Source organism: Castor canadensis, chromosome 18 (genome assembly GCF_047511655.1).
Source record: "Castor canadensis chromosome 18, mCasCan1.hap1v2, whole genome shotgun sequence".
Lineage (NCBI taxonomy): Eukaryota > Metazoa > Chordata > Mammalia > Rodentia > Castoridae > Castor > Castor canadensis.
This window is the reverse complement of record NC_133403.1, coordinates 39,709,082-39,732,965: the sequence shown is the minus strand read 5'-3', so window position 1 is coordinate 39,732,965 and position 23,884 is coordinate 39,709,082. Positions and strand designations below refer to the sequence as shown.

Sequence of the window (23,884 nt, the reverse complement as noted above, 5' to 3'; positions counted from 1 at the left end):
GGCCTAGAATTTGATCTTCCTGCTCTGGTTCCCAAATAGCTGAGATTATAGGCAGTGTGCCACCATACCTAGCATCTTCCTCTTATAAAGTCACTAATGCCTTCCTGGAGTCCCTACCCTCATGACCTCATCTGATTCTAATTACCTCTCAAACGCCTCACCTCCCCAAACACTATTAACATATGAATTTGGGGATTAAGTTTCTAACACACAGACTTGGAGGAACACATTCAAACCATAGCATCATCCATCTCTAAAACGTTTTTTATTACCCTAACTGAATGTTAGAACCCATTAAGCTATGACCCTCTATACCCCTCCTCTACACCAGCTCTGGGCACCCACCATTTCATTTTCTTTCTTTCCCACCATTTTACTTTCTTTCTCTGTAAGTTTGACTATTCCAGGTAGCTCACGTAATTGAAATTGAACAATATTTATCCTTTTGTGTCTGCCTTGTTTCACTTAGCATAATGTCTTCCAAGCTCATCTGTGTTGAAGAATGTGTCAAATTTCATTATTTTAAATGCTGAAAAGCACTGTATCATAGCATGGTATTACTCATTTTGTTTATCCATTCATCTCTCTGTGATCATTTTGGTTACTGCCACTTTTTTGCTATTGCGAATAATACCGCTGTGAACGAGAGTATACAAACAAATTTCTGTTCGTGTTCCTGCTTTCAATTCTTTTGAGTATATAAAGCCACTAGTGGAATTACTGTATCATATGGTAATTCTATATTTAAGTTTTTGAGGAAGCAAGTGTTGGTTTTTTTTTTTTATTTAATCTCCCAGAATAGCCACGTGTGCTACAGGTACCTCCTTTTTAACCCCAAGCTGAGCACATCACCCTCGGGAGAAGAAACACCTTCCGTGAATTAGTGAGTCACCACCTCTCATAAAAGCAGAGAGAAATGCCATTCATTTAATTCCAGCAGAGAACAGAGGGGAAAAGCAGAATATAGTTATACTGAACAGATGGAAATTTAGAACATGAAACCAAGAGAGAGAACTAAGAGCAGAAAGGAGCTATGGGTGGGACTCTCCTAGGAAGGCCTACCAGCTCCAAGGCTCCCTAGAATGGTCCTCAATAGAGAATTGCTCCCAAGTTCTGGATTCCAAGAAGCCTGACCCAATTGTACCTTCTTTTCTGTTTTTCCATGAGATTTCATCTTTTGTAGCTCTCTGAACATCTCATAATAAGCTCTCATTGTGAGATGTAGTTTGTAATGTCTAATCCCTATAATCAAACAACCTCAACTAAAATGGCCTCATTCTGTGACACCCTCCTGACAGCACTTTATGCCAATGAAGTCGATGTGTTTAGGCCTGTTTTGTTGAGCATTCATCATAATCTCAATCCAGGTCAAGAGTTCCAGGACAAATGGAGAAGTCAATGGAATAGGTAGGACAGGGTCAAGTCACCAGGCCAGAGCATGGAGATGGTGCCATAGGAAAAAAGTAGGGACAGCAAACAGAAAGTGAGGCCAGAGAGCAAGGAGCAAGTCAGGAGACCAAGCCTGGGATCTCTGGAGGCCCCAGGAGGAACAGGTGGAGAAAGCCCCTGAGTTCTGCCCTCTGCTGGAAGAAGGGACAGGATGGCGATAGCTTGCTCTCATCAAAACACCCTCTTCTCACTGTCCATCTTATGTAGCTAAAGAAGATTCCCTTGGCTTGCTCTTCTCTGTCTTGCTCCCTCTGTCTCTCTGTCTGTCTGTCTGTCTCTCTCTCTCTCTCTCTCTTTCTCTCTCTCCCCACCCCCATTTCCCTTATGCCTGAAACAGTCTCCCACTTGCCATCTGCCTGCCCAGTTCTTTGCCTTCCCTTACAGCTCCACCTACCACTCAGCTTCTCTGATTTAAGTGCAAATCAAATAATTGTATTCCTTTCCCCGAAGTGCACCTCTTACATCACAGATGTCCCTGGGGTTGTCATAGTTGAAGAAAGGTCTCCCGACTGCCCAGTTTTCCCGAAGGGAAGGCACCATGCCTGATGACTCAGTGTTCACTGAACTTTACCTATTAACTGACAATAGTGTGGTGATGATTGTGGTGATGGTAATAGGACATAAGGTCTTAGAGGATGAGGACAGTGATAACAAAGCAATATTCAAATATTTCATTGTTGCAAAGATAAATAGACTTCTCTGCCATGCCCAATTCCCTCTTCTAGCTAGCTCAATCTGAAGTTAGCAGCCCTTGTATCATTAGCCATGCCTCAGTGGACCAGAGTGGACATCCACCTAGAAGAGTCAGATGGTTGACTGCTGGCCAGTTCGGACCTCTCTGTCAAGAATTTGAATTAAGGCCAGGTGCAGTGGCTCACCCTTGTAATTCGAGCTACTCAGGAGGCAGAGATCAGGAGGATCTCAGTTTAAAGCCAGCCTGGGCAAATAGTTTGTGAGATCCTATCTTGAAAATACCCAATACAAAACAGGGCTGGCAGAGTAACTCAAATGGTTTAAAACCTAGTGCTACTTCCCTGCTCCAAAACAAAAGAATATGAATTAAGGCTTGGCATGGTGGCACATACCTATAATCCCAACACTTGAGAGTCTATTAATCCCAGCACTAAGGCAGGAAGATCGCCAGTTCAAGGCCAGCCTGAACTACATAGTGAGACCCTGTCTCAAAAACAAGCAAAAAAATACAAATGAAGAGACAAAGAGGGGAGGAGAAGGGATAAAGGAGAGTGATGGAGGGGGTAAATTCACATATGATATATTTGATACATTGTAAGAACTTTTGTGAATGCCATAATGTACCCTCACCCAGCACAACAATAAAAATAAATAAATAAATGAATTAGAGAAAAAGAAGAGAGAGACAAAGACCCTGATGGCTCACATAAAAAGGAGAGGACAAGCTGGCAGAGTGGCTCAGGTGATAGAGCGCCTGCCTAGTGAGTGTGAGGCCCTGAGTTCAAACCCCAGTACTGTCAAAAAAAAAGGAGAGCACAAGAATGATGATCCTACTGGACACCAGTGGCCCATGCCTGTAATCCTAGCTACTCAGGAGGTAGAGATCAGGAGGATTGCAGTTTGAAGCCAGCCCGGGCAAACAGTTCAAGAGACCCTATCTCGAAAAAACCCATCACAAAAAGGGCTGGTGGAGTAGCTCAAGATGAAGGCCCTGAGTTCAAGCCCCAGTACTGCAAAAAGAAAGGATGATGAAGAATGATGGTCCTGCCACTCTGATTAATGTCTCTGAACCCATTCTGATTCTTTCCTTACTGGGGTTACAGCTTTTCTGGAAAATTCCACAAATGTTATGTACTTATTATGTAAATGGTTTGCTGGAGCTAATTTAAATAAGTAGCTCTGAGCTCATATCTCAGCTCTGACACTTCTGTCTGACATAAATAACCTTATCTAACCTCCCAGAGCCTCACTTTGCCCACCTGTAAAAGGGGACACTAATACCTACCTTATGGCGTTGTCAGTGGTGTTCTCAATGATTAAATGAGGTAGTGCACCATCACACTAATTTTTATCAAGCATATAACATCTTTATTTCTTTCCTTTCTCGTCCCTAAGGACATTGGAAATGTCCAGAAACAAGCTCTTAGTTAGGCTAAGAGCTCAACTGAATGCAAAAAAGCCCCCAAAGAAATTGCTTTCTTCCTTACACACAGCTGAGATGAAGATGGTCCAGGGCTGATATGGCAGCTCTGAGCGTGAATTCACCCAGGGACATAGCTCTGCCATCTCTAGGGTGTTGCTCTCATCTGCACAGTCCAAAATGTCCCCCTTCCCCAGGACTGAATTCCATCAGAAGCTGGAGAAAAAAGGAAGAGAGAAAGGAAGGGCATGTCCCCACTTTCAAGGACATGACCTTCGCTGCCACTTGCAGCTTATTGTCTGGGACATGGTCCTATGCTCATCCCTACCTGCAATGGAAGGAGGGGAATGTAGTTCTTATTCTACTGACCTGCTTTTTAGCGGGAATCCACACACTGAGGACAACCAAGAATTCCTGCCCCCAGTACCTACAGAACAGTTCTCTCACCTGGAATTGAGTGAGCAGCCTGTCCTGTACATGGAAGGAAATCTGGGTTCCCAGGGGGTCCGGGTGCTAGAAGACATATAACAGGCAGCCAAGGAAGCCCTCCCAGAAAAGCATTTATCTGCCCAGGAATAACCGGTAAATATGACCTATCTGGGTTCTTCCAGAGAGGGGAAGCCCAACCAACCTCCCATGTTCACGTTTTGTCTGTTTAGTTTGCCACTGGGTGGGGGGAGAGTGAAAATTGGGTCTCAAGTGTGAGTTATTGTTTTGGTCTGGGATGGAACCCAGGGCCTTCCACATGCTAGGCGAGCACTCTTCACCACTGAGTCATAATCCCAGCCCTTGAATTACTGTTCTAATCAGCTCCTAGGCCATGTCTGTAAAATGTGCTGCATCCTAACCAACCTCAATGGTCACTGATTTCACAAGATCCAGACCCACCAGCTACAAAAGCTGGCTCTCTCCCCTGAACCTCTGTGATACCTAGAGTAGACATCTGTTAGGTTGGACGCATGCTCTTTTCTCTTCCGGGTTTCCTTCGGCAAAACTGTGCCTCCTTCACAGTTGACTTGGTTCAGGTCGAGCTGTCCCCATCCACAGGACCTAGAAGTGGATCCAGGACCCAGTCCTAGATAATCAAGACACTTTTTCCCCATGGCAACTACACTATGTGCAGATTGGTTCAATAAGTCTTGGAACTTTGACTAAAATTACCAAAAAGTAATGGTGTCTTTGAGCTTGAGCTGTTGCTAAGCTAACAGGTTGTATGTGTAATGCTGTTGGTAGCCATCTTGCTAGCAGGGAATGAAATCAACTCAGAAAACCAGAGGGAAATGATGGAGAGATTCCTGATAACATCAGCTGAACATCCTGAGTAAGCCATACCTGGAGACTGCACTAGATTGAGAAGCCAGTGACTTCCCTGTTTTTGCTTAAGCAGTTGGAGAAAGCATCTCATCCCCTTCAATCAAGAGCCTTGATAAGCACCTATGTGTCCCTGACTAACGCGGTGTCTCCCTTTGGATCTGATGTTGCAGTTATTCCTGAACACATCTCCTGTCTATGAACTCTGAAATCAGAATTCTTCCAGGTGCCAAGCAGAACGCAGGCGTTCAGGGGATGCTCAGTGAATGATAGATGGATGAATAATGGGAAGGAATAATACAAGTCCCTCTGGAATGTCACAGATAGCATCTGTGCTTTCCAGGCCTTCCTCATTATCCTCTCCCCCACCCTGTGTTCATTTGTTTATGTAACAAATATTCTTCATGCTTTGTACAAGCTCAGTGATGCACAGCATGAAGCTCTTGAGTCATTTAGATCGGGATATGAACCCCACCTGCACTCCTTACTCTTGGTGTGGCCTTGGACAAATTGCTTAGTGTCTCTGAACCTCAATTTCTTCATCTGTAAAATGAACAATAAGGGCATCTTTTGGCTGGTGGAGTGGCTCAAGTGGTAGAGTGCCTGCCTAGCAAGCATGAGGACCTGAGTTCAAGCCCCAGTGCCACCAAAATAAATAAAATAAATAAATAAATAATGGCATCTTCTTCTGCTTCAGAGCATTGTGGTGAGAGTAACTGAGACAAGAGACTTAAATGCTGAACATGGTGCTGTCTCCTAACAATTGTTATAATTTTAAAATTAACGCTTACTATGTGCCCTTTACAAACAACAGCTGTTGTGCCAGCTACTTGGGAGGTAGAAGCTGGAGGATCTCAAATTCGAGGCCAGCCCAGGCAAAGTTAATGAGACCTATCTCAAAACAAAAACAAACAACCAAACGAAAAAAGGCTGGTATAGTAGCTCAAGTGATGGAGTGCTCACCTAGCAAGTGCAAAATAAATAAAGATCAGCTACACCTTTCCCTTCTGATTTAATGGGTGGCTGGGTGGGAAAGAGAGAGCACTCAAACAACCAAAATAATTAAAAAGCATTTCTTTCTCTCATAATTTTTGGAAAATATACATGTCTAGACTAAGGGTCCTCAAGGACTAGGGGGGATGGTTGTGTTTCCCCTCTCACCCAGGACATTTGGCAATGTCCAAAGACATCTTTAGTTAGCAGCTGAGAGATGCTACTGGCATTCAGTGGCCAATGTAGTACACGGGTCAACCCCAGGCAGAGAATCGCATGGTCTGAAACGTAGACAGTTCCGAGGCTGAGGAACTTGGCTCTGTAATAAGCTGACCTCTCTGCCATCAAAGGTCACAGTACAAGGTGCAATGTCTGGCCCATAGGAGGTGCTCCACAAATGTTTAATAGTTGCGTGAATGAATGAGTGAATGAACAAATGAATGGATGAATCACAAATCAATGACCCACCAAATGAATGAATGGATGGATGGATGAATGAATATGTATCTCCTTTGTCATTTGGCTGAGTGCCAGGATCAGGGCCATGTCAGAGCATCTTTTCAGTGAATGGTTATCGACCTGTTCCTGTAAATGTCCCTTTCTGATGAGCCACCTGTGCAGCATCTGGGGAAGAGGCCAGGGGTAGGAAGGCATCAGTTGCAACAGAGACAGTCTTGCACATCGTGACAGATGCACTGTCTTCTCTTGTGTCCTCCCCCACCTCCCATCTTGGACAATCAGTAGAGAAAGGTTTAAAAGGGCTGAGTTGAGTCAGAGCCTGTGAATGTAGCTCTTCAGGAAAAGGAGGAAGAAATGAGCCTAGACTAAAGATCCTTGTAAACAGGCCCAAGAGACCGTTAGAACTAAATTTGGAAGGGGTGGGGGAAGGGGCTCTGCATCATCACTACGCCTTTCTAATTCATTCATTCAGCAAGTATTTCTGAAGTGCCAGAGACTCTTATGGGATATGTGACTTAATAAAACAGACCCACATTCCTTCCCTCCTTTTTGGAACTTACATTTAAAGAAGAAAGATTGACAATAGATACATAAGTCAGATATGTGGTATGTGAGAGGCCCGTGTGCACTATGGAGGAAAATCAAGTAGGGAAAGAAGAGGTGTCTTTTTCATCAAGGCGAAATTCACATGAAATTAACCATTTTAAAGGGAACAGTTTGGTGGCATTTAGTACATTTGTAGTGTTGTCAACCACCACCTCAGTCTAGTTCCAAACATTTTCATCATCCCCAAGGGAACCCGGCACCCATTACGCGGTCACTCTCCTCCTGGCAACTACCAATTTTCTTTCACTATGGATTTGCCTATTCTGGACTTTTCACGTAGATGGAAGACACTCTGTAATCTTGTGTCTGGTTCCTTTCATTTAGCATCATGTTTTTAAGGTTCATATTGTAGCATGTGTCAGGGCTTCATTTCCTTTTTCTGGGTGAATTGTATAACTATACGAATGGTTCCCAAGTTATGGCAATGGTTGGCTTATGCCTTTTTGAATTGGGATCTTTTCCTGGGCAAGAATACGTAGTAGAATCTTCCCTCACGTCTCCAGGCAGCAGCAATGAACATAGCTCAGCATGGCCCAAATGATGAGGGGAAACGGCCCGTGCTCTCCAGTGTGCCGTGCTGCTGTGTTGTGATGGTCAGGATGTTTGGTGTACTAAATGCATTTTCAACTTAGAATATTTCCAGGTTGCTATGGATTTATTGGGATGTGGCCCCACTGTGAATCGAGAAGCATCTGGGCCACATTTGTTAATCCCCTCATCAGCTGAAGGACATTTGGATTGGCTACTGTGAGTAGCATTGCTACAGTCAAGTATTTGAGTCAGCAAATTGAGTCTCTGATTTCAGTTGTTTTGGGGAAAAGCCTAAAAGTAGAATTACTGCATCAGAAGGTCATCAGCATGTCATAGGTGTTCAAAAAATCAGAAACTAACATTATGGATACTCAAGGACACGAGAGTACTTTGCACCAAAACGTTATTTTATTTATTAATTTGGGACAGGGTTTTACTATGAGGGATGGGGTTTTTAGATTGGCCTTGAACTCACTCTGCAGCCAAGGTTGCCCTCAAACTTGAGATCTTCCTGTCTCAGCCTCCCGAGTACTGGAATTACAGGTGCACACAACAGTACCTTAAACCATATTTCCAACCCAAATTGCCGTTATGTTTTGCTCTTCTTTTTTTTTTTTTTTTTTGTGGTACTAAAATTTTGAACTCAGGGCCTCACACTTGCTAGGCAAACATCTACTACTTGAGCACACCCCTCATTCTTCAGGTAGGGTCATACATTTTTTGCCTGGACCAGCCCAGACTACAATCTACTACATATGCCCAGGCTTTTGGATTTGGTTTTTTTTTTTTTTTTTTTTGGTGGCAGAATATGGACTCTGTGGTGTCAAGTGAGAGTTCAAGTCCCAGCTTCTGTGCTCACTGGCTGTTGGACCTCAGCTCAGTGTCTTAACCTCTCTGAGCTCTTACCTTCTGGCCTACCTTATAAAATAAGGATAAAATAGTGTTTGTAAAACACTCAGCACTCAACAGAACTTTGGGCCTCAAATTCATAGGTAGCTATCCTGGTATGAATAAACGGACAAGAAGCCAAACTAGTTTGGGTGGTGGGGGAAGACGAGGAGAGAAAAATTCCAATCAGACTAAATATTTAGAGCCCCTCCCTGAGCCTAACAAGAGTGACACTATGATGGGTGAGCTATTTTTCAACCCTCATTTTTCTGCCTCTAGAAAGAGAAAAGTGTTAGGAGCCCAAAATTCATGACTGTACTCTGTCCACATCTAGCTTTGTGCTCTTGGATGAGTCCCTTCCCTTTCCTAGTTTTCCAGGGGGTGCTCTCCACTGAGACCATCTGTGGTACTGATTCTGACCAGCAGAGAGCAGCAATACACCAACGTTCACTGTGGCGTCTGCTCAGCTATTGTCTGTCCCTGGACAAGAAAATTGTGAAATAATAACTCTTTTTCAAAGAGCCTTATTTTATTTCTAGTGCATAAGCAGAACAAGGCCTTGTCACAGTTTACAAATGAGAAAGCAGAGCCTCAGAAGCATAGGAAATTTAACAAGGCCATGTATAAACAATGGAATGGTAATTTGGGTCACACCACATCCTAAATTTAGTCTTTGAGTGGTACAAACGCATTGCTGTAGGTCTGGGCTGTGTAGTGTCGATAATCCCTTAACTGCTGTATGGCTCACGAAGCACTTTCTAATCAAGATCAGGGAATTCTCATCTTATTCTCCCCAGTTTACAGGTAGAGAAGCTGTGGCTTCTAGAGGATATGCCATTTGACTTAGTACTTTCTCAGTCACCTCCATCTTAAAGGCTGTTTGGTGGACTCCCAGAAACGTTAGCTGAATAACAACACAACTTGGGTGTTTTGCAGCAGTTTTGATGTGATGAAGTGTGAAGGGTTCTAGGCCAAATATTGCTCCTTATTTGCAGAAAGAATGAAGCTCCTTTTTCTGTCTCAGAGTCTGCATCCGTTATTAGCAATTCTTCCTGAACTGGAATAGCTTTCCATCCACAGTGGCTCTCGAAAGGAACAATGGAGTGACATTCCTGTCCCCAGTTCCAGATTTTGAAATCCACACCTCAACCACACAGTTTGTCAGTTTGTGTGTGCAGTGTCTTCAGCAGACTCCTGGGCATGTAACAGAAAAGCATGGCTAAATAGCTCAAACAGTTAAACATAAGGGGTGTTTTACTTCGATGTAACAAGTAACTGCAACGTGATACATGCAGGTTCTCAACACTGTCAGCTGATTCTTTACGGCTTTTTGCCTTCATCCTGACGCCTCTGTCCTCCAGTGAGTTCCCCTCATGGCTACAGGATGGCAACTGCATCTCCAGACATCACATCCAACTAAGGCAACGTCCTGGGGAGGGAAAACACCATCTTCCTTGTATCTCTTTATAAAAGGAATTACCAGCTCCAGCCCATTCATTGTCACATTTCATTGGCCAGAAGTGGGTCACATGGCCCTGCCTAAACCAATCACTAGTCAGGATAATGAGACTGGCCTGAAGGCTTACAAGCCAGGGGCTAGTTTGTCCCCCAGGTGACCTTTAATAATAATTTCTAGACATATTTTTGGTTGTCATTGGGAGGAGAGGTGCTGTGCTACTGTCATTTGTGAGTAGAGGCCAGAAATGCTGCTGATAAATGTCCTATAATGCACAGAACAAGAACAACCAAGAACTGTCAGGTCCAAAGTGTCAACAGAGTTGAGGTTGAGAAATCCCGGCTTACTGGAAGATTTGCCTTCTGGTGGAGGGCTTCAGGCTGGGAACTTCCTCCATGAAAAACATGGGGAGAAGGGAGGAGGATGCTATACTAAGGTGAGGTTTAGAGAATTTGAAAGAAAGGAAGGGAAGACTGGCTTTTGAGAAGGGAACCCACAGTCTCTGTCACCTGATGCTGGTGATTTGGCTGCCTGGACACTCTAACAAGGCTCATGCTGGGGGCCCTGCCATTAGAAGGGCATATCAAACCAAGGCCAGGTCCTGGGCCTCACATTGCTCAACTTCTAGCTGTTTAAGTCACATTTGCATTACTTCCTTCTTGCTGTCCCCATCTGATAACTGCACCCAATTTTCCTCCGGAGGAGTCACTGTTAGCCCTCAAGTTCCTCTTCAAGTACAGCTAACCCCTGATCCTGGGTGGTCACATGACCCAAGTCCGATCAATTCCTGTGGCCAGTGATTGGCTCATGGTTGAGCACATGACTACACAAGGCCAGTTAGGACCAATGAGGCTCCCTTCAACTTGTCAGGACCCTCTAGAAGGAAAAGTTCTCCTCCCTTAGGACTTAAACTAACAGGGTTTGATAGCTGGCAGCTGTCCTGCCATCACGTGCAGAAAGGCTGCTTGAAAATAAAGCCAATACAATAAGGGATAAGAGAGATGGAGACGGAGTGACAGACCCTTAGGACAGTCTTGGAGGTCTTCCATCCATTGTCCTTGACAACCAGGGTAACTAGATTTTTCCAGTTACATGGAGTTATTGTCCTTGACAACCAGGGTAACTAGATTTTTCCAGTTACATGGAGTTAATTGCCTTACTTTTGCATAAGCCAGTTTTAATTAAATCTCAAACACTCTTTGTTGCTTACAGTAGTGGGACAAGTATTGGACTTAAAGGCAGAGGGACTTAGCTCTGCCACTAAGAACCAGCTGTGTCTTTGAGTAAAGTACTTTATCCTTCCAAATTCAACTGTCTAAAATGGAGGAAATAATATGTGCATTTTGGCAGGGAGGGATTAGAAGTGAATGACCTGTGGCTGATCCTGTATTGTGGATGTGAAGGGAAATAAAAATGTAAGAGATTCTTGTGGAATGGCAGGAATAATTTTAGGAACGATATTCCAGAAGGGCTTATAAGGATGGCAAACTAAGAGGTAAACACAGATGCTGCAGTAACTAAGTGGTGGTGTGGAGGCAGGAAGAAGAAACATCAGGGTCCTTCTATCCTACCCTTTCCTCCACTCTTTGATAAATACATGAGACAAAAGAATATTACTCTAAGAAAGATGGTAATACAACAGGTGTTTAAAAACCATTTGCTAAAAAGCACTGGCTCCTTGCTTGGGCTCATAAATTAGTGACAAGCAGAAGAAAAGCTTGACATCTCTGCCTCCATTTTGTTTCTGTCTTTGCTCTGAGCCATTCACCTTGTAGTCACCTTGGAATCCAAAAAGGACAGGGCTGATTGATAGCATCTTTACAAGGGAGGAACAGAAGATGGACCACTCTCCAGGTAACAATGATTTCCTTATCATAACCAAATTGTTCCCTTCAAGTGATGACAGAGATGGCAACTTCTCTGGAGTCCCTCCCAAAGCCAGGGCTGAGATAATGATCAACCAGACCACACAGTGACTAGAACTGTTGAACTATGCATACCTATCTATGCATGCCTATGCATGCCCACCTGATTCTTTCTCTATTTAAACCTAAAACTCAACTCTGTACCCTGGAGTGCTTACTTTGCCTTTTCCTGCAGCATGTCCATACCAGGTAATAAACTGCCTTTCTCTGAACCTCACTATTACTCATTACTATATTTGGCATGTTGGGACAAGTGACTAAACCTGACATGTGGAACCCCTGGAGTTTGGGCCTTGGGCCTAAAATTCTGGTTAAGCAACATGAATGTCATAAACCATCAAGAGACATTGGCTTTAGGATCAGAGACAATAGGGAATGGTGGAGACTGTGGCAAACAGAACAGGGCATGCCCATTAAAATCAGGCAGCCTTTTCTCAGATCCAGCCAATGTACTCCATGTGGTATGCCAGATTTTCTAATTTAGCCCAGATAGCTAAATTTTTATGTGAAACAGCTTAATTTTTTAATGTTGGCTCTGCATTAAAAACAACAACAACAACAAAAAAAAAGCCACTCTGTGAGCCAAGTACTGTATCTGTGAAATTTAGCCCATGGCAATGCTGGTTTGTGGTCCCTTTTGTAGTTGCAGAGATGAATCTTTGTTGGAAGGATGAGTGGGCTCTGGCAAAACTGAGAGATAAGCAGAGTCTATCCATTCTCTTCTGCAAAGAAAGATGTCTAGCAATTCCATCCACTTCCACCTAGATTCCTTCAGGCCTCACATCAGCCTTGTGAGGTAGGGTGGTTACCCTAACATCAGGCAGATGGGGAAACCAAGGCTCACAGAGTGCTCGCATCCACAAGCTACAAAAAAATTATCCCCTCCAGGGATGCGCTCTTTTGTACTCAAGTTGGAGCTAGCGTTGAAGACCACTCAGAGGAATGAGAAAGAGTGCTTTTTGTCGAAAAATGCCTACCCAGCTTTGTCACCCACTGCATCACTGGTGCCTTTTATTGCCTTGCTGGGGATCAAACTTAGAGCCTTACACATGCTAGGCAAGTGCCCTATCACTGAGCTACACCACAGCCCCTGCTGGTGCCTTTCTAATCTCTTTCCCTTAGGGTGAGTGTAGCCTTTAGGCAACACTCTGATGATATAGCAGCCTTGGAGTGTGCTGTTCCTAGCTCCCTCAAGGGAGTCGGCTCTGAGAGCATGGTCAACTACAGTCCTTGTCATGCCCCTCTAGATCCACCACGTCCAAGTCAAGGCCAAAGTTCCCTGGGCTGAGAACTTGCACAGTTTTTATTTTATCGTTTTCACATTTACTCATATATGTATACATTGTTTGGGCCACCCCCTACCCTGCTCCCCACCCCAGCCCCCAGGACTGAGCACAGTTAAGTCCTAGTAAACGTGTGAGCCACCAGCGCCCAGCAGTCTCTTGCAGTTCTAAGCCCATCTTGGCATCTGCCTTTCAAAGGATCCCAATGAACTCCAGCACTTCTATTTTGTGGAGTGAGGTAATGAAGTTTACAGCCATCCAAACTCACAACCATCTGTTGTGAAGGAGGAATGGTTAGGATCACAGGTTTTGGAACCAGCCTAATCAGGGTGTAAGTCCTGCTCACCAGTGGTACAACCTTTAGAAAGTTTCTTGGCCCACCCTGAGTCTGTGTTTCCTACTGTACAGATCAATGATTGTCGGGTTCCAGTGGCTCACGCCTATAATCCTAGCTACTTAGGAAGCAGAAATCAGGAAGATAACACTTCGAAGCCACCCCAGGCAAATAGTTCATGAGACCCTATCTCAAAAAAAAAATTACCAAAAAAGGACTGGTGGAGTGGCTCAAGACCAGTACTAAAAAAAAAAAAAATCCTGGGTTAAATAGAGATGATGGCAGTAGCTAGCTCAACACAATGTTGTGAAAACCCAAGGATCCTATGTTCAGTGTCTGTCATTTCTACTTTTCCTGGCACTGGGGTTTGAACTCAGGGCCTCACACTTGCTAGACAGGCACTCTACCATGGAGCCACTCCCCCAGCCCTCCCCACCCTCCTGGTAATGTCTACTGGAACATGGAAGGCAGGAAGTATATTATTAAATCTTTAAATATCTATCATCACCATCACCATCAGGGCCATTGTCTTTCCAGCCCGTGACTCAATGCCTGAGGCATAACTGATCCTCAATATTTGTTATTGTTGTTGTTATTTATTTATTTATTTATTTATTGGCGGTACTGAGGTTTGAACTCAGGTCCTCATGCTTGCTAGGCAGGCCCTCTACCACCTGAGCCATTCTCCACAGCCCTTCAATATTTGATGAATGAATAAATGAATGAGAAATAAGATTATTCACTCATTTACCACTAACTTATGTGCTTTGGAGAGGTAGGAACCTGTGTGTGTGTGAGTGTGTGTGTGTGTGTGTGTGTGTGTGTGTGTGTATGCAGGTGTCTTTCTTATAACTTGACTTGCATTCCTTCGGTTATATTCCTAGAAATGGTACTGCTTGATCATACCCATTAGTCTTTTTTGAATCATAGAAAATGAGGCACAAGTGCAGAGACACACTAAATGAACATTTAAATAAAGCAAACAGTGTGAAGTTGAATGTTATAACTTTCTGAGAAAGGAGTGCTCCAGCATTTGAATTCGATTTGAAAATCATCACAGTGGGCTTTTCTTCCTTCCAGTGCTGGGGAACTGGAAACTCTTGAGAAACAGGCCCAGTCTTTTCCTTTTATTTGCAACCAAGGCATTTGGTTTGTCAAAGAGATGACTTTAAAGGAATGAGACCTCTGCCAGGACCAAAGCTGCCTAGAGTTTAGGGCACACATCTTGCTCAGCTAAGGCAAAAAAAGGAAACCGGGCCAGGCTTTGTGCGGCCTCGCTGTGAAACAAGAGCTGTTTTCTGGGCCCAGAACACGCTCTGTCCCATGTTTAATTTCTTCCATCTGTCTGGTATCTGACCTCTGACGCCCTCTAAGCCATTGCCACATATTGTCTGCGCATGTTCCCATATAAGGTGATCTCTCTCTCCCTCTCTTTCTCAGGGTTGGACGGCAGCAGCACTTGCTTCTTTTCCCCTGTTCTCTCTCTCTCTCTCTGCCTTCCCTGGCAGACTGCTGTGTGGATGGACGTCTGCAGAGCGGGAAGGGGCAGGGGGCTGCCAAAGAATGTGGCAGGTTTATTTTTACTCAGGCTGCATTCTTTGCCCAGCTTGCATGCCCCAGCCACTTGGGGATGTCACATGGCAATAAGACAGGGTGACTGAGATCTGTGGCTCAAATCTACAACACCCCAGGTGTGAGCTATCGTCACGGAGTGGGGAGGGGAATACTGGTGAAGAGCCAGGGACTCTGAGGTCATGGGACTTGCCTGTCCCCACTGCCCTGGGTCTGATTCCCAGAAGGGCAAGTTTGATCCTTCTGAGAAGCTGTGGCAAGAACTGAGATCTGGAATCACATAGGACTATCACTGGGCAAAACCCAACATCTAGGACAAAGTGGAGAGGAGCCAGGTATCAGGGTAAATTTATTAGCTGGATGACCTTGGACAAGGTGTCTTCTTCACTTCTGTGACTGTCAGTTTCCTTCTCTGTCTAAATAGAATCAATGCATCTATTTGATTCTATCCTGTTGTCCTAGTGAAAATACACCATGAAGTAGGAATTGTCTATTTTGCTCGAATAGTGCCTTGACCGATGGAATATAGTAGAAATCTCACCCAGCCTGTCTGAGCCTCAGCTGTAACAGGACCGGCAGCTTTCACTTGTGTTCTCTTGGAACATGGAAGGAAGCTGGGGTCAGACTGTGGAATGATGAAGAATGAGGAGACAGTTCCATGAAGGAGAAAGGCAGCCAGGACTAAGGCCTGAACAGAGGGAAGTCTTCTTGAATATTTTATCCCTAGGTGAGCTCTCAGCGGGGTTCAGCTGCATGAAGGATCCCAGCAGATCCCACAAAGAGCAAAAAGCTGCCAAGTTGAACCTGGTTCACCCACAGACTTTGGGGGGAAAAAAAGTTGTTCTTTTAAGAACAATTTGTTTTTTAGGAAGCTTTTTCAATATCCACAAAGAGGCCATGACCAACAGTGTGGATGAGTGATGGAGAATGACTGGTGGGGTTGGTTATCTTAAGTAAGAGGGTCAGGAAGGGACTTACTGAAAAAGAACATTGGAGCTGAGACATGGAGGAGGAGCCAGGCTTGTAGAGAGCCAGGGAAAGAATAGCCAGGCAGAAGAAATCGCAGTGCAAAGGTCCTGAGGCCAATTACTGAGGAGAGAAGCAGAAACAGGAAAGAAATTAGGCCTGTGTCATGAAGCACCTAGAACTTAAGCAGCAGAGACACCTTGGAAGACTTTGGGGGGGACTGGTTGATCTCTCAAGGCCCTGACTATCCATCTGTTTTTTTCCTTTAATTGAGGTGTGATTCCTATAACATAAAACCAACTATTTTAAAGGAGAAAATTCTGTGATAGTTAGCACATTCACAATATTTTACAACCATCATTTTTATTTCCAAAACATTCTCATCACCCAAAAAGGAAATTCTGTACCCATTAAACTCTTGTTCTGCCTTACCTCCCCTCCACTCAGCCCCTGGAAACCACCAGTTTGTGTTTCCACCACTAAAGGATTTGCTGATTCTAGATATTTCATGTCAAGGAACTCATATAATATGTCCTTTTGTGATTAGCTTTTTTCCCTCAGTATGATGGCTTCAGGGTTCCCCCACTGTGTAGCATGTATCAGTACCTCCTTTCTTTTTCTGGAGGAATCACATCCTACTATATGCATCACCATAATTGTTTCTCCATTCATCCATGTGCCCATCATTTAGATTATCTGATTCCATCTATGGCACAATCACAGACCTTGATTTGACATCATCAGCCCAGGCAGCTGAGAAGGTCTTGGCCACATGAAGGACAAAGCCCATTTGTGTCCTGCCGTTCTTGGCATTTTCTTGTCTCCTCCCATCAACCTTTTCCTGCCTGATTCTGAGTTTCCTGATGGCCCAAAATGCAGCTCCACTGCTGGTTACCCTTAAATACTCCCCCTGAATTCTATAAATAACCAAACATTCAGCTGGGGGAAAAAAAGCACTTTGAAAGGCATCTGAAATGAAAATGTACTTTCTCCCCCCATCATCAGCTTAAGTGTTTTCACTCCATCTTCCCCTGCCTTGATTTTGGGGTATAAGCTTGGATTTTGAGCCATTAGCTCTGCCTAGGTGAGAGAGGAAGCTGCTTGGCAGAGCCCCCCAAGACAGAGAAAATTCAACCCTAAGCACTAAAGCCCTCCCATGCAGAGAATCCTCTGCCTCCTGCCTCGACTCAGGAGCATGACGATGGTTCTTCCTTCAGACTCTGTCCAGTGGGTTTTGAGCCACTCTAGTGGGCTGGTGAAAATGCTTTGGAATCAGGTAGAGTCATATCTGAATCTTGACTGATAATATCTCTGTGACTCTGGGCCCTCTGTTAACTCTCCAGGCCTCGAATTCTTAATTATAAGAATGGAGTGACCTTGTAAAGCTTTACTGCTCATCTTTTTGCTTTGTTTTTTTTTTTTTTTTTTTGTATTGCAATATAGCCCAGACTGGTCTGGAATTTGCTATGTAGCCCAGGCTGGCCTCAAACTCACAGTCCTCCTGCCTCCACCTCCTGAGTGCTGGGATTACAGAGGTATGCCACCACACCTCATCAGTTTTCAAGAGAGGGGTCTTGTTAACTTTACCTGGGCTGGTCTTGAACTTTGAACCACTGCCCCCGGCTCTGCCCATCCCTTTAATCACAGAATTCAATCTATCGAGAATCCAGCAGACCACTGCTTTATCCAGGGAGGCTGATCTGCATAAGTGACTTCAAGGGAGCTCACTTCTACTTTGGGTCCTTTGGGTTTAGCCAATGATAGACCAGGCAAGAGAATAGGGGCGGGGCAGGGGCAAGGTGGGGTCAGGACTGGCTGCTTTGGGAGGCTCCTGAGGCATTCTCCGTTCAATGGCTCTAGGGAGTTTGGAGCGTGGTCCCTTCTCTCCCTGCTTCAGGTCAGGGGCAGCAATGGCGGCCTTTGTCACTGGTCCCTTGCCCCCATCTCCATACACAGCCCGTTAGTAAGCTTTTTTCAGTTGCCTGCTGTGGCCGTCTTTACCCTGGCAGGATGCTGGCTGATAGGTTGTCAATTTTAGTCTGCAACTCAGTTATGTAAGAAGAATGGAATTACTTTATAATCTACTGAAATCCAGACTGGCAGAGTGGCTCAAGTGGTAGAGACTTGAAAGTGCACAAGGCCCCAGTATGACCAAAAAAAAAAAAAAAAAAAAAAAAAAATCCAACTCTGAGCCCCCATTCTGCTAGGCTGGATCTCATGATTGAACACACTGCCCCCACCCTGCTTCTTAAAAATGCTGAGGGATGCCAAGGCCCTGGGCTTTTTGCAGTGGTGAAGGCTTGGGGTACCACTCAATGGTCCGTCTGAGTGACTGCTTGCTCACCCATCATCATGGGCTACAGGTCCTTTCATGTCCAATGACAGTGATGCTTCCATGTGAGGCCTGGGACAAGGAAAGCTTCAGCGAGACTGGAAGTCGCAAGACTCCTGGCCTGGCTTCCCTTCTTAGGATGATTCTTTCCTGGATGCTTCTTAGCACCTCTCTTCTCTGGTCACACTCTTCCCCCTCTTGAAGACAAGCAGCACAACCTCCCTAAGACCTGAGGTCTTTTGCTTCTGCAGGAGGTACAGCTTCTGCTTTTCAGCCTGCAAAAGGCAAAGCAATGGAAATTCCTTCAAGGGGAAGAGGAGTGGCACACATACATTAGTAAAAATTCTGACACATAAGCATTTAGCAAAGCGTCTGAGGTGCATCAAGCCTTCAGCAGTTGATGACATGGTGATGATCTGAGCCCTGTGAGAGAGTCAGCTGCAGCCTGTATTTCAATCCACGCTGAAAACCAAGGAGTCAATGTGAATTGCATTATTATTTTTGGCTACTCTATATTGCCTATTAGTCTCATCAGTGATTTCCAGTCTTTCCAAACCACAGCCCATTTGCAAACACAAAATCCATTAAAAAAAACGAAAAACAAAAAGAACTGTTTGACAAAAATTTAGTTCTAGGCACACATTTAAACAATGCGTCTGGAATCTCATCCATTTGGTTGAATGTTTCACGCGTTACTTCTTTTTTTTTTTTTTTACCTTTTAAGAAAGCACACTCTGCTACCAAATATACCCAGAAGATTAAATTGCCTGAGCAGAGACAGTTTAGGATAGCTGGAAACCTCAATTCAGGTTTCCATTTAAATTTAATTTCTTTCTTCCCCAAGTAACCTAGATGGCAAAGGCATTAAATGACAATTAGTGGATAATGGAATAACCCACTTCCGAATTTGTTCCTGTGTCTGGGTCATTTTTCCTCATCTTAAAAGGATGAGATAATGTGGGCAGCATGCAGAGTCACCCAGATGGGATAGCATCTTGAAAACTGGCACTCACTGAATGCTCGTGCGGGATCCACAAATATCTCCCGGTCAGGATGAAAGGTCTAAATTTAATACCAAAAACAGAAAGTTGGCTTCACTTCCCTGTACTCTGCATGGGAAAATTCTTGTTTGGAAGTTCTGAAATGAAAAGGGGCTGGCAACATCATGTACGGGGCATCTTCAGATTTCTCTGGGGAGCCAGGGGTGTCTGCAGTTATCCCAAGACCTCACATGGCCCCCAATGGAGGGGCCTGGGAATGTAGCTCAGTGGTCCTGGTTCAATCCCCAGTATTGCAATGAAAAAAAAAAAGGCAAAAATAAACAGCAGCCCAATCTGAGGAGTGACAGAGATGAAGGGAGAAAGAGTATCAATATACTTGTGAGATACTGCATTGAAGGCAGAGAACTCTGGGAGAAAATCAAGGGGTTTTCATGGATACAGATACTCCCCACAATCAGTACAGCTCATTTCTTCCTCTTTCGCTTTTTTTCCTTATGTAGCTTTCTTTCCTTTCCTTCCCTCCCCTTTCTCTTCCTCCCTCTTTCCCTCCCTCCCTCTTCCTTTCTTTCAGTACTGGTTTGAACTCAGGGCCGACACCTTGAGCCTTGAGCCACCCTACCAGCCCTTTGTTGTGATGGGTGTTTTCAAGATAGGGTCTCCAGAACTATCTGCCTGGGCTGGCTTCGGTCGATGATCCTCCTGATCTCTGCCTCCTAAGTAGCTAGGATTACAGGCGTAAGCCACTGGTGCCTGGCTTCTTATACAGCTTTGAAGAAGTAACAGCTTTCCCTGACCACCTGATGGAACACCTGTGGTTCTTGTTTGCATACCATCTACCTCTGGTAACAAATCCAGTCCTTCCTTTAGGGGAGCCACTCTTACACAGTCTACTACTGTGACTATCAGAGCAATGTATTAAAAAAATAGTCTAAGTTGGGTGCAATTGTACATGCCTGTAATCCCAGCTATTTGGGAGGTTAAAGCAGGAGGATCACAAGTTCGAGGCCAACCTGGGTAACTCAATGAGACTCTGCCTCAAAATAAAATAACAAAAAAGAAGAGAGTTGAGAATGTAGCGCAGTGGTCCTGGGTTCAATTCCTAACACTGAGAAAAGAAAACCTCAAAACATTTTTTAAAAATAAGAGGGCTTGGGGTTGGGGATTTAGCTCAGTGGAAGAGCGCTTGCCTGGCAAGTGCAAGGCCCTGAGTTCGGTTCCCAGCACTGGAAAAAAAAAAAAAGGAAAAATAGAAAAAAAAAGCAAAACAATAAAAAAAAAAAAAAAAAGAGGGCTAGAGGAGTGGCTCAAGTGATAGAGCACCTGCCTAGCAAGTGTGAGGCTGGAGTTCAAACCTCATCACAAAAAAGGGCTGGTGAAGTGGCTCAAGTTCAGTAGGCCCTGAGTTCAAACGCCAGTACTGCAAAAAAAAAAAAAAAAAAGACTAGTCTGGCACACCCAAATGTCAGTGAGAGACTGCCCTGGGAATTTGCTGAAACTATTGGAGAAAAGGTTCTACTTTTCAGTGGTCACTAGGCTGGCAGAATATGAACCTGTTGTGGCTAGCAGCCCATTCAGAAGAAAGTAGGGATGAGAGACAGACATGGAGGGAGAAAGAATATCCAGATAATATCACTGACCTCCTAGATCAAGCTGTACCTAAAGGTAGTAGTATCAAATGACTTCATAACTAATAAAATAACCCCTCATCTTATTTTTTATATTATAGTAAACTATCTTATAGTAAGTCTTTAAAAAGTCTCTTTACCAGGACTGTTTTCCCCCTTTGTATAACTAGAGCAGAGGTTCACAACTGTGGACAGTCCCTGACATATCTACACAGTTAAATAAGGCAGTTGGAAGGGGAAGTTCATGTGAATTAGCCAGCAAAATCTTTATAACAAAAGGGTGAAGGTATGTACATGAATGTTCACAGACGCATTATTTACAACACCCCAAAAGTGGACACCACCCAAATGTCCATCATCAGATAAACATGGATAAACAAATGTGGTCTATCCATATAGTGCAGCATTCCTTGTTTATAAAAAAGAAAGAAACTACTGATGCATGCTACACCATGGTTGAGCCTTAAAAACATCATACTAAGTGAAAGAAGCCAGGCACGAAAGACCACATGTTTTATGATTCCATTTATATGTAACGTCCAGAAGAGGCAAATCCATAGAAACAAAAGTAAATTGGTGGTTGCCAGGGCTGGAGGGATGGGTAGGGAGCTTTGCAAACTGGGAGTTAATGGCAGAAGGTTACAGATTTCTTTTTAGGGTAATAAAAATGCTCAGGGATAAGACAGTAGCAATGCTTACACACCTTTGGGAATACTCAAAGAGCCAGTAACGTTTGCACTTTCCCTGGGTGAACTGTATGCATATCAATTATATCTCAACAAAGCTATTGAAAAGAAGGACTGGGGTGTAGCTTAGGGGTAGGGCTCTTTGCCTAGCATGTGCAAGGCTCTGGGTTTGATTCCCTGGTCCTGAAAAAAAAAAAAAAAGAGAGAGTGTGTAGAAATGGAAGCTTCAGAACAGCTGTCCCATGTGGCTAGAACTTCGCTCCAGCTATTAAGGAACTCAATTACAGTTCAGCCAAAAGGCATCAATGGGAGGGTCCACAGAAGACTTGACACAGCATCTCAGGGAAAAAAAGACTTCCTATGGGTGACTTGACTTGAGACAGAATCAGCCAATGCCTCCCTGTTGTGAAACGATTACTGAGAATTTCCTCTTAGACCCAGGAATCTACCCAAGGCTTTATCTTAAATGAATCACGGGTGATAACAAATCTTCCTTTGGTTTACCAGGACCCTGTGTGTGCGGGTCTCTTTTTCTTTGCTCCAAGTTGGAATATAAACTTCTCTAAAGAGTGATCCCAGGAAACATGCTGACTGCCCTCCTATTCTTCCCCATGTTCCCCAGCACCCATATTAATCATAAATTCCATTTAAGTTTGAGTGCAAAGACAGCATTCCACTGCTTACTGGAATTGACACAGGATTGAATGCTCATAACTGAAAAGTCATGTTTACACAACAGCAATCACAGGTGGAGGAGGAACTAAAAACTGATAAGCCACTGTTATTCTATCGCCTTTATCTGTCCACCTTATTGAATAGCAAATCTGACTATCTCATTTGAAAAAAGAAAAGCAAAATGGTGAAATGTCTTTGGTGCTTCCTAATGTCAGGTACTGCTCTAATTGCTTCACCTGTATCAACTCACTTACTCCTCACATCAACGCAGTTGAGGGAGGTACGATGAAGGCCCAGAGCTAGGAGGAAATTTCCCAAGGCCAAACAATGGCAGACCCAAGATTCAAACCCAGGCAGCCAGAAGCATGTCCTAACACATTCAATAGGATCTGTATAATAATACTTTATACAAATCTGCTATTGTTTCTCCCAAGATTATTTAAATTACTTAATTTTTCAAGGATTTAACTGTTGTCTCCCCTGGTTGGTTGTGAGCATCTGTGAGCTGGTGCTTAGTTTCTGTCTAAGCACCCCACAGGGTATCTTCCTGTGATAGTTCCCCAACAGTGAGAAAGCAGCCAGCAATGGGACTGGTTGTGGAATGTTCTGTTCCCTCTGCCTGATAACTCCCCTTTCTTGTTTGGCAAATTTTTACTGATTCTTCAATATTGCTGTCTGATGGAAGCTTTCCTGATAGCATGTTCCCTTCAGCGCCTCTTCCCCAAATAACTTTGGGTCTCTTCATGTGGGCTTTAGCATCATGGGTCCTTTTATTTATTGCACTTATCTCAGTCCTGGCCCTATTTAATTGCTTCTCTTCCTACACTAGACTGTGGGCTCCATGAGGGCCAGAGCCAGGTAAGGCCTGCCCCTACAGCATTCCCAGTAGCCAGCACAGTGCAGGGCATTAAGAAGTGCCTGTACATAATTTACTTTTTTGGGGGGGAGGGGGTTGTAAGTTTGATGAAATCTGTAACTGGTTTCTCCTATGATATCAGAGCAGGTGACTCAGTTTTCAGGACAGGAGTTTGATTTTTTTTTTTTAATCCATTGCCAACTGATATCACAAAGCACAGCGATTTTCTTATAATAGGGGTAGATTCAAAATACTATCTACCATCAAAGACCTCCACTAAAGCAGACCAGCCAGTGCAACTTAGGGGATCTTCTAAACCTAATTAGTGACCTGGACACAAAAATCTCCCTGCAGGTCAGGTACTAGTTGCTCACGCCTATAATCCTAGCTACTCAGGAGGCAGAGATCAGGAGGACCAAGGTTCGAAACCAGCCCAGGCAAAGTAGTTCTTGAGACACTATCTTGAAAAAAACCCATCACAAAAAAGGGCTGGAGTGGCTCAAGGTGTAAGCCCTAAATTCAATCAAACCCCAGCACCTGCCCCCCGCAACACACACCAAATCTCCCTGCACACTGCAGGATGTGAACTCCATAAAAACATAAGGACGACTTAATTAATTTCTGCATGTTGGCCAGAGAGCTTCTCCGAGGCCAAAAGGAGTTTTTAATCCATTTCCTTCCCCCCCCCAGGCTCTCAGCATATTAAAAAGTTACTGGATTAAAAAATTAATTCCCAGTACAAGCAACGGTGGCCCAATAATGTGACATAGAAGCTGAGATCTAGATGAAGAATGTGTCTTTTCATCCTGCTAGACTCCAATTG

At 44.1% G+C, this 23,884-nt stretch overlaps 1 protein-coding gene and 1 non-coding gene across 2 annotated transcripts in view; both read left to right on the top strand.

The window, feature by feature from the left end:
* Positions 1 to 23,884, top strand: part of Ift81 (intraflagellar transport 81) — a 172,120-nt gene that overhangs the window by 77,973 nt on the left and 70,263 nt on the right. The gene's annotated exons all lie outside the window — the stretch shown is intronic.
* Positions 5,450 to 5,522, top strand: Trnaa-agc (transfer RNA alanine (anticodon AGC)). Its single transcript has one exon. It is a non-coding gene; the product is annotated as a tRNA-Ala (tRNA).